The sequence below is a fragment of the Mugil cephalus genome, chromosome 1, assembly GCF_022458985.1.
Source record: "Mugil cephalus isolate CIBA_MC_2020 chromosome 1, CIBA_Mcephalus_1.1, whole genome shotgun sequence".
NCBI classification, from domain to species: Eukaryota; Metazoa; Chordata; class Actinopteri; order Mugiliformes; family Mugilidae; genus Mugil; species Mugil cephalus.
The window spans coordinates 31,906,605-31,917,660 of record NC_061770.1 but is presented as its reverse complement, the minus strand read 5'-3'; the positions used below and the strand labels follow the sequence as shown (position 1 = coordinate 31,917,660).

General features: G+C 38.1%; 3 long non-coding RNA genes across 5 annotated transcripts; all 3 read left to right on the top strand.

Moving 5' to 3' along the window:
* The first annotated feature begins 213 nt into the window (after positions 1 to 213).
* Positions 214 to 6,645, top strand: LOC125016748. 2 transcript variants are annotated; one of them, XR_007113747.1, is made up of 5 exons: positions 214 to 265; positions 1,361 to 2,476; positions 3,607 to 3,706; positions 6,069 to 6,401; positions 6,500 to 6,645. It is a non-coding gene; the product is annotated as an uncharacterized LOC125016748 (long non-coding RNA). The 2 variants fall into 2 exon arrangements; XR_007113746.1 differs by lacking the exon at positions 214 to 265 and adding an exon at positions 698 to 750.
* A 92-nt stretch (positions 6,646 to 6,737) lies between these two features.
* LOC125016818 lies at positions 6,738 to 7,573 on the top strand. 2 transcript variants are annotated; one of them, XR_007113769.1, is made up of 3 exons: positions 6,738 to 6,793; positions 6,897 to 7,205; positions 7,311 to 7,573. It is a non-coding gene; the product is annotated as an uncharacterized LOC125016818 (long non-coding RNA). The 2 variants fall into 2 exon arrangements; XR_007113768.1 differs by lacking the exon at positions 6,738 to 6,793 and having other exon boundaries at positions 6,808 to 7,022; positions 7,112 to 7,205.
* Positions 7,574 to 9,720: 2,147 nt separating this feature from the next.
* LOC125016720 lies at positions 9,721 to 10,780 on the top strand. Its single transcript, XR_007113740.1, has 4 exons — positions 9,721 to 9,781; positions 9,874 to 10,002; positions 10,147 to 10,254; positions 10,379 to 10,780. It is a non-coding gene; the product is annotated as an uncharacterized LOC125016720 (long non-coding RNA).
* The last annotated feature ends 276 nt before the right edge of the window (positions 10,781 to 11,056 follow it).

Genomic DNA, 11,056 nt, shown 5'->3' with positions numbered 1-11,056 from the left:
GATAGAACTACAGTAATAAACAGCATTTAAAATCCACACAGTAGATAATAGAGAATATGTTCTGGACAAGTTAGAGTCTGGCTGTTAACAATCTGGACTTCACCTCCTTTTTACTCAGGTCAATGAACTAAAGGAGGAGAAGAAGAAGGTGCAGGAGGAACTGGAGACCAGAAAAAAAGAGATGGAGACCAGAAACAAAGAGCTGGAGACCAGAAACAAAGAGATGGAGACCAGAAACAAAGAGCTGGAGGAGATAAAAGATGAGGTGAAGAACAAGCTCATGGGTTTAGAGGTTAGGGTACAGATAGGGAGAGAACATCCACACTTTGATTATACTTTGTGAAATGTTTACTTCATATAAATCAGACCAATAAAGAATAAGGATAACAGAGACTAGAAAGTAGCTTTTAATACACAAATCAGCTCAGACTGAATTAAAGATGCATTTTTATTCTGTGATGATAGTAATCAAGACATACTGAACTAATTTATTTCCTCTTGAGTTTAAATGTGACACCTCTGAATCATTGGTGGAAACGATGTGATGAGGTTAAAGAAAACTCTGGTCAAACATTGAAATCCACTCAGAGGAAACATCATGAACAAGACTTGATGACATCTCAGAGAAACACTAAACAGAATTGATCAAGAATGAAATCTGTCTTCATCTCTTCTTTCTACCAGTTAATGAAGCAGATGAACCAACAGGAAGAGAAACATCAGAGAGAAATAAAGGAGCTGGAAACAGAGGTTCATGTTTAATCCAAATCTTTTAATTCCATAATAAGGAAGTAGTTTAGAACCAAATCAGTTTGTCATGTTGTCGAAGGAGGATACTTTCATCTCCTTCAACCCAGGATCTTTATACCTTTTGGAAAGGATCGTCCATCTATGTACAAATCACGCAACAATTTCTCACATTTAGGTTATTTATTTGGCACACAGAGAATAAGTATTGATTCAGTGCTGAAACTTCAACCTATCCACCTTAAGGGTAGAAAAAACTACCCAATCTAAGCAGACACAGTGGCCTTGTTCTACCTAGGCTCTGTCTGTAGACAAAAGGAGGAGCGCTGCCTTTGATGTATTCAGTGATTTTCCATGTGTAGCCAGTTGGCTTAAGCTGATTTCCAACATGTGAAATATCAGAGTGTGATGTACCCTGATCTCATGAGCAAGGTGCAGCAAAGCAGTAGACCACTCCTTATACGGTGTAGCAGAAGTAGCAGAAGTAACATTCTTCCTGATTTCCCCAGTGTTATATACAGACCCAAGGCCTTTCTTAACCCCTTAAAACCCAACAATGTTCCTCAATAACAGTAAATGTTTCTCATCATGTCTCTTTATGTGACTTTCTCAGTGGGAGAAGAAGCTCAAAGAGGAGGAGAAGAAAAGAGAAAGAGCTGAGAAAGAAGTGGAGACACTGAAGAGGACACCCGAGACTGACTAAAAAACTGATGATTGAGGGATAAAACATAAATCTCATAAATCTATCTGATGTGAAAGGACTAATCTGTGGATGGACTAATCTGATGTGAATGTGAAGGACTAATCTCCTCCCAGTCAGAGGAAATCAAACCTGAACAAACACATCTACAGAATCCTCTGACAAAGAAGAACAACTAGCAACATTATAGATGAGAAACAGCACGACTCAGATCTTCCTGCAGAAACCACACACTGCAGAGAATGTCTCATGAAACACTTGGCTCCATTTTATTGGATTAGTTTTGTTTGAACGTTGGTTTGTTTTACAAACAAGACAAATGTGCATCTGTTGTTTTTATGAAGTATCTTGAAGAATAAAACTTCATCATCAGACCAAACTGATGGATCTTATCTCTGTCTATTAGAGCCACTGAACAATGACCTGAACACAAGGTTGCCTAGATTAGATGAGGAGATGGGTTGTTAGTGCCAGACACCGGTAGAGTTTTGACCATAGATTGTTTACATAGCTAGTAATGTCAAAGCTGAGTGAAAGCTATGGAAGCTCAGCCCAGGGGAAAGAGTTTCTGCAGAATATAAGGAGGATATAAGGATTTTCAAGCTGAAACAAGTTGTTCTCTGGTGGTATGTTGGATCTGGAGGATGTTAATAAACTGTCTACCTACAATACTCAATAAACTCTGTTCTTCATGTCTGAGCCTGACTGGTCCAGTGTCTCAGTCTCCAGACAAACTGAAATCTGTTTCCTGAATATCAGCCTCTACAGTCTTTATTATTTTATAACTGGCAACACTGTCAAAGTTCACTTACTAAACTGAACTGATTGAAGTCGACACATAACATCTCCATGTTGTTGGTTTGTTCACATTTACAGGGAGATCCTGAATAGTCATTTAGAAGATTGTATTATTTGAACCAAAAGCTGAATCTAACAGATGAAACCTTGTTAATAAACTGGAGCTGGTTGAGGTCAGTAGTCGGTGGATGATTTCCAGACGTGTTTAATGACAGAAACGTCACTCAGCAGGTACGTCGTCTTCTGAAGTTGATTTATCGTTTTTGTGCTTCCTTAGTTCTTCTCAAAGTGTCTTTTCATTCTGAGCTGTTGCTGATTTTAAACCAAAGCTAGATTGAAACATGAAGTGGAGATTTATTTTCTATTCCTTTGTGTCAGTGAGAAAGTGTTGATGCAGTTGTTTGGATCTTTGAACAGGAAGTTGGAACGTTGGACAAACTGTAGGTGACAAATGGGAATGTGTAAAATAATCCTAACAGGAGGATTCACACATGAAGATTTAAACTTCACTGTAGAGGAAACAGAAGTGAAAGTATCATTGTCACAGACGAAGGGAAAAGTCAAATGCTCGACTGCTGCTTTACAATAGTTTTTATGATTATTGCTGGTTTTATTGAAGCTGAGGCCTGCAGTTGTTGATAATGTGGTGAAGAGGGCGGGGACTACTGCACCGAATAACGTAAGAGGGAAAAAGACCAACAACACCACCTGGGAAATTGTACCCCGAGAAATACTACTACAGAATATGAGAGTAATAGAGATGTATTGTCAGATTAAACCAAATATTTTTCATTTATGATCAAAAATGAAGTAGGCAAGGAACTGCAAAAGATAAAATGGTTAACTATTCAAAATAAAGTCCAAGAACTAACAGGAATGAAGTAAGAAATACTTTTATTACAATATCTCAAACAAGGGACCTGACAATACAATCTAAAACATCAGCCAAACTTATTATTATATTTAAAACTGAGTCGAATATGAACTAGATGACTAAGGATAGAGTGGTCAAAGGCCACTAGTGGAGGGGCAGACTACACTGAAGGGTGTCTAGGGGTTCTACCGTTACTCACCTCAGTGAAACAATGACACAGCAAATTGAGGCAATAAACCTACTCACCACCTTGAATATGGGGTCACTACACTGGAGGCTGTCCAGATATACAGGAAAAAGAGGGGAATCAACTAAAACGGGATCAAGGGGTTACTGATTGGTGGGAGTGGTTTGGGAGGAGTCAAACCTACTCAGCAGTAACCTGTTCAAATGGCATACTCCACTATAATCATAATGCTTGTGATTTTGTCACTTTTTAAAGCTGACTGTACGTTAACTTGTGACGGATCATGTGCTTCATTTTCAGGACTCTCTGATTCTTCAGATGGAAGGTCTGTTGCTTCATTTCCAGTTCAGAACCATCTCCAGTTTGGTTTTCTGTCTCCTCCTGACTCACTGTTCTAGAGGTAACTAATGAACAATACAATATTTAAAAAGTCGGAGTTAGACCTCGTCAAAATACATATGAATCAAAATAAAACAGTTGGGTTTAAAAACAGATGTTGTGGTGATAGCAGCTGGATGAAAATTTAACCTGAATGAAAAGGCTCCTCATGTACAATCCAATGAAGTTGGACATTTTGGAATATGTAATACACTACAGAAACCAGATAATTAATGTTCACACTGATGTTTTTTCTGTAAATATTGATTCATTTTGAGATGGATGTCTGGGACAGGGTCATGTTCACTACTGTCTTCCATTATCTTTCCTTAAACCAACACTCAACACTAATAGTTGAAGAGTTGTAGTTGTAATTCTTTCCCATTCGTGCTCCATCAATGATTCATGTTGTTGTATTTTACTCTTTGTAATGCACCACACATTTTCATTGGAGGACAGGTCCACTCCTTCACTATGAAGTCACACTGTTGGAACAATGTTGAGAATGTGTCTGGACATTTTCTCACTGAAATAAACTAAAGACTTTGGTTGGATGGCACCGTGTGTCGCTCCAAAACCTCCTTGGAGCATTAATGGTGCCTTCACAGACACTACAGGCAATAACACATCACCCTAACCCTAAGGCACCGCCATATTGAGAAAACCTTTATTTGCCTCTATGGGGCAATGAGGGACAAACAGAGCAGACAACAATGACCTAAGACTGAGTGGAAAAGCTCTATTAAAAAAAGTAACATAGAATAAACATAGAATAATTGTTGAAAGCACATGCAATATCAGAAGGGTCAGAATACTTTCTATCTTTCTGTATTTGTTTTGTAATCAGTATTCAGTATTCTGATAAATATCTTATACAACCTATTCTTAACTAGCAAAGACTTTTCAGAGGATTTTCTGGTAGGACTATGCTTTTCATGAGCATGAATATATATATCATCCCAGGGAATGTTATCAATCATCCCCTCAAATCGGTCAATATTTCTTTTGTCAAACACTCTCAAGCTTGAGACTTTCTCTCTTTCCTGACGGCTGACTGAGGTCATTGATGCAAAATGAAATACAGGAAGATAATCAGATATATCAGAATAAAAGACACCAGCCTTTCCATAAAATGTTGAAAGAGTTAGTAAATATGTTATCAATGAGGGTTGCAGATGAAGGAGTCAGTCTAGTAGTTTAATAATGAAGGCAAAAAAAGAATTAGCACACATAATGTTCAGAAACTCAGCAGTTCAGGACTCACGGTTAAATAGTTAAATATTGAAATTACCCATTAGAAAACATACTTTACCTTCCTGTGCAGGTTTCTGGGATGATAGGTGCACAGTGAGTTTATCAAATCTTAGGTAGAAAATGTCCCTCTTCTCCCTAGCAGCCCTGGAAGGAGATCTTTTTTCCTCAGTCTGACAGCTTCAGGAAAGTCCTCATTTATGAAGATGTTAATGGCTTTAAGAGCTTTGGCTTTCCTGAGAACCTCCAATTTGTACTTATAATGTAGAAACTTTACAAAAACAGGCCTGGGTCTAGTGGACAATGAAGAAGGTCTTCCAGTCCTGTGGGACCGATCTAGCTCAGCTGTGTGATTTTGTGTAAATTCCAGAGTAGCCCTGAGATCGTGGACTTCTCTCATCAGTTCCCCAACTCTGTTCTGTTTGAAGAATCAATAAGGATTTCACACAGGGTTTGAGGTTTTTCTCCTGTTGAGACATACAGGAGGCCTTTTGTTGCTCAAGTAATTCACACACCTGAGCCATGGAAACAAGTTCATCAGAGTTTCAGTGGGTTTTGCTTTTGGTGGCATTTCATCTGTCCTCAGCTGTTGTTTGTTTGTGGCTCTTTAGTTTTGTCCTTGCATAAAATGAAATGCAGCTTCTAAATCTCCTGGGCTGTTTGAAGGATGTTTTGGGGTCAGTGAAGTGCCGTCCAATTGTCCATGCTTCGTTTGGCTGAATCTGAGCAGACAGTTTATCCCCAAACCTTCCTGTCTCCAGTCACAACCATCAAACTGCCTCAAATGAGTTTTACAGACAACCTTGACTACTTCACCAAACTGTTGATTTGTTGACTCCTAAACCTCCTGCTGTGTCTCTGATGGATTTGTTTGGTTGTCCCAGCCTAAGGATAAACTGGTTCAATTGAATCCAGAGCTCCCTTGATCTAAAAATGAAAGAATTAAAAATAAATTTCATTAAATAAATGAAAAAAAAAGGAAAATTTTGAATGAAATGAACAATTGAGTCCCTTCAATGTGTTTAGATGAGCAGCAAAAAAGTAATCAACAAAAGTGTCCAGAGATGAAGTTTATGAGACTAACTCCATACGTTCTAGTGCAGAACTCAACAAACCTCTGTTTTTCTTTCCAGGTCAGTCTGAGTCAGTGGATTCACATCAAACAATTATAGCAAGAGTTGGTGATAACGTTGTTCTACCGTGTCAAATCAAACCTTCAGTGGATGTTTCTGAAGCAACATTGGAGTGGATGAGGTTGGACCTGTTTGTCCTGGTGTGGCGTGATGGTGCAGACCTTAAAATACAAAAAGATCCGTCCTACAGAGGAAGAACATCTCTGTTCCCTGATGAACTGAAACATGGAAACATTTCACTGAAACTCTCTGACGTGAAGCTGTCTGATAAAGGAATGTACAGATGTTATGTTGTAGAGAAGAATAGAGAGATGTTTGTTGAGCTTGTTGTTGGTGAGTAGACGTATTAAGTATAGTCCTCTGACATCAACTCTGACCTGAAGTTGAGTTTTACTTCCACTGACTCTGGTTTGAAACATTTTGTTTCTCAGCTCCAGATACAGCGGCCTCACCCGTCATCAGTTTATCAGGGATGGACAGAGACAGGGGAGGAGTGGTGTTACAGTGTGAATCCAGAGGCTGGTATCCAGAGCCTGAGGTTTTGTGGCTGGACGCTGAGGGAAACCTGCTCTCTGCTGGACCTCCAGAGACAGTCAGAGGTCCTGATGACCTCTATACTGTCAGCAGCAGAGTGACTGTGGACAAGAGACACAACAACAGCTTCACCTGTAGAGTCCAACAGAACAACATCCACCAGACCAGAGAGGCTCACATACATGTTCCAGGTAGAACACGCTTAGAGAACGAACCATGACATGATTTTAGTTTGACACAGTTTGTGTGTGATTGTGTAGAAATGTCATGTAACTCTGTGTGTTTTCATTTCAGATGATTTCTTCTTGTCCTTGTCCAGTTCTGTTGTTCTTATCATCACTGCTTTGGCTGTTAGCTTAGTTGTTAGCATCATGGTTATTTTAGCATGTGTCTTCTTTGTGTGGAGACAAAATAGAACCAGTAAGTTACAGATGAGTCACCACATTAATGATGTAAAACATCAGCAAACATCTTTTCTAGTTGAATTCAGCTGCTTTGATTTTACACAGAAACCAAAAAAGATCCAGAGATGAAGCTGAAAGAGGAGAAAAGCACCTGCCAGAGGAAACAGTGCCGATGAAGCTTTTAGAAGAAACCAAAGTTGTAAGAGACAAGAAGTAAAAGATTAAAGGTTTATATTGATCAGTTTGAAGAAAGTTTGATCAGTAAACCTGCTGACTGATCATCATCCATCTGTCTGTCTGATAGCTGACAGAGAAATATGAGAAGATTGAAGAAGAGCTGCAGAAAACCAAAGAAGAACTGAAGAACAAGACTGAAGAGATGGAGAAACATGTAGAGACACACACATAAACACCATCATTGTGTTATTGAGGACTGACCTCTGATCAACACAACCGTGTCTTTGCTCCATCTACTGGTAAAATGATACAACTGCATGTTTTCTCCTCCTCAGGTCAATGAACTAAAGGAGGAGAAGAAGAAGCTGCAGGTGGAGACCAGAAACAAAGAGATGGAGGAGATAAACGATGAGGTGAAAAACAAGCACATAGACATGGAGAGAGAAATAGTTTATTAACACACATCATTCTCATCAGAAAAAAAACATCTGGAAAGAAATGTCGAGAGAAATACAGATTAGGTACAGGGTGAAATAGTTTTACATCCCTCATATTAAAAGTCAAAGGTGTTGTTTAGCCTGACATGAAGAAATAGAATCAGTGATGATAAAATCTTTTTATTTGACTTTAATAAATTCTTCCAGTTGGAGAAAAATAAACCCGCTGCTTCCAAGTCTTCCTGGTTTTCTTGGGTAAGTGATCACATTATAAGAACTATGATACAATCTGTATGTCCATCATTTCTAACCTTTCCTTTTCTGTCTTCATTCTTCTCAGTCGTCTAGTTCCAACAAACAGAAGGAGATTAGTTTCTATCAGATTATTGTTTGTTCTCATTTAAATACATGTTTACATTTGTTCACCACTTAAGGTCAAGGAACAATATATAGCATTACCATATATGGTAAATTCATTGACCTTGATTTTCAACTTGAAAATTAAAAGATATGAAAAATTTCACAAAGAGTAAAAAAGTCCTCTGACTTCCTACAATAACAATCTGGGTTTGAAATTCTGAATTTCCATGTGTAACTTACAAAGGGTTCAGAATCTGAACTTTATCTTCTCTCTCCCCTCACGTAAATGAATTAAAGGAGAAGAAGAAGCTGCAGGAGGAACTGGAGACCAGAAACAAAGAGATGGAGACCAGAAACAAAGAGATGAAGGAGATGGAGAAGAAGCTCAAAGACATGGAGAGAGAAGTAGTTTATCCACACACATCACTCTCATCAGAAACACAAAACTCAGAGAAACATGTAAAGTCCAGAAATACAACCAGAGGTGGGTAGAGTAGCCAAAAATTGTACTCAAGTAAAAGTACTGTTACTTCAGAATAATATGACACAAGTAAAAGTAAAAAGTAGTCATCCAAATAATTACTTGAGTAAGAGTAAAAAGTGCTTGGTGAAAAAACTACTCAAGTACTGAGTAACTATTGAGTAACTTCTGATTTATTTGTGAACACAAGCATTCAATCAGACAGACCAAAATAAAATTAGAGTTAATCCAATCAATAAAATCAATTAAAACAAATTAATTAATTACAAAATGGTTTAAATTAAAATAATCCAGGTAAATGCACAACCTTTGTGTTTTTCACCAGGCTCTTCATGTTTCCTCAAGTTAGACGTTGAGTTTTTTTTTCACATAAATACGTCCTTCAGGTAGATGATAGAAAGAATCTCTTGGATGGAAAGAGAGAAGTACAAACACACAGAAACATCAACCTGAAGCACTTTTTACTTCAATGTTTATTATGAATAAAATATGATCCAAAACTATTTAATTCATGTCAATGAGTGCAACAAATGAAACCTCTCTTCATCTCTTCTTTCTACCAGTTAATGAAGCAGATCAACCAACAGGAAGAGAAACATCAGAGAGAAATAAAGGAGCTGGGAACAGAGGTTCATGTTTAATCCAAATCTTTTAATTCCACGATAAGGAAGTAGTTTAGAACCAAATCAATTTGTCATGTTGTCGAAGGAGGATACTTTCATCTCCTTCAACCCAGGATCTTTATACCTTTTGGAAAGGATCGTCCATCTATGTACAAATCACGCAACAATTTCTCACATTTAGGTTATTTATTTGGCACACAGAGAATAAGTATTGATTCAGTGCTGAAACTTCAACCTATCCACCTTAAGGGTAGAAAAAACTACCCAATCTAAGCAGACACAGTGGCCTTGTTCTACCTAGGCTCTGTCTGTAGACAAAAGGAGGAGCACTGCCTTTCATGTATTCAGTGATTTTCCATGTGTAGTCAGTTGCCGTTAGCTGATTTCCAACATGTGAAGTATCAGAGTGTGATGTACCCTAATCTCATGAGCAAGGTGCAGCAAAGCAGTAGACCACTCCTTATATGGTGTAGCAGAAGTAACATTGTTCCTGATTTCCCCAGTGTTATACACAGGCCCAAGGCCTTTCTTAACCCCTTAGAACCCAACAATGTTCCTCAATGAAAGTAAATGTTTCTCATCATGCCTCTTTATGTGACTTAACTCTCAGTGGGAGAAGAAGCTCAAAGAGGAGGAGAAGAAAAGAGAAAGAGCTGAGAAAGAAGTGGAGACACTGAAGAGGAAACTGGAGACTGAGGTGCTTCACTAATAAAGTCTGAATGATTGAGAGATAGAACATGAAGCTGACTGATGTGAAAGGACTAATCTGTGGATGTCGTCTCCTCCCAGTCAGAGAGAATCAAACCTGAACAAACACAGAACGGCAGCAGCTCAGACAGTCAGGAGACATTAAGAGATATCACTGTGGACATTAATCTCTATTGCAGATATATTTGTCTCAGAAACAAGTTTGATCAGGTGATGTTGCTTTAAGAGTCAAAATCTATTTTCTTTATTTTTTCATAGAAAATTTTGATGCAACAGATTTAATAGACACCAACATTCATTTGTTCCTGTCTCTGTGTCTCATTCTTCTTTTTGTGTTTCATTTCCGCCCTGCAGGACAAACCACTGGGAGGACGTCAGTTAAAAGTCCAGATCAAAAATAGTGAAGCCATCACATACACATTGAAACCATCAGTGGAACTCAAGGCTGGAAAGTCTCTTTTTGTAAGTCTTTGTAGATGTTTCATTGATGTTGTTATATTTTCCATTTTCTTACTTTTCCTTCAGTTTTTCTAATTATTATTTTCTGACTGTGGCTCTGTGACCTTTGGATTTACTACATTTACAGATATACCATCCAGACTGTGACGAGAGTTTTACTCTACCTGGTCAACTGTTCTGGAAGGAGCTGAAGTCCTGGGGCCGTGGAGACATAGTCCAGGTCTCTCTGCAGTGAAATAGTTCCCAGTTGAACTCCTTCAATAAAGTCCAGCAAACAGCAACATTATAAATGAGAAACACTTGGCTCCATTTTATTGGATTAGTCAAGTTTGATGTGAACGTTGGTTTGTTTAAAGACTTTTACAGGATGACGTCAGTGTTTTATGTTGTTAAAATCTGACAGATTGATTGTAAATGTTAATATAATAATGAGATTTATGATAATTTATGAAACACATGCTGATGTTAATTTTGACATTAAGCTTGAAAAGCTTAGATGTGATTACAGTTTAAAAAATAAAGAATAATAAAAAATAAAGACATACTTTTGTATTTATTGACTATTATTTCAGTGTCAGGCTCTGATTGGCCGAACTCTTAAAACAAACATCCACAACTAGAAAATCAGCCGTCAACTGAGAGTCTCTCTGCAAGCAGCGATGAACGGCCCTCACACCCTCCTGACTGAGCTGGACTCTACAGATTTTACAAAGTCTGTAGGAAAAGTTTGTTAAAATGAGACACCTGAAAATGGACAAAATGACCAATTTCCTGTGGCCCCTGAAATACATTTCATTTATGGCCA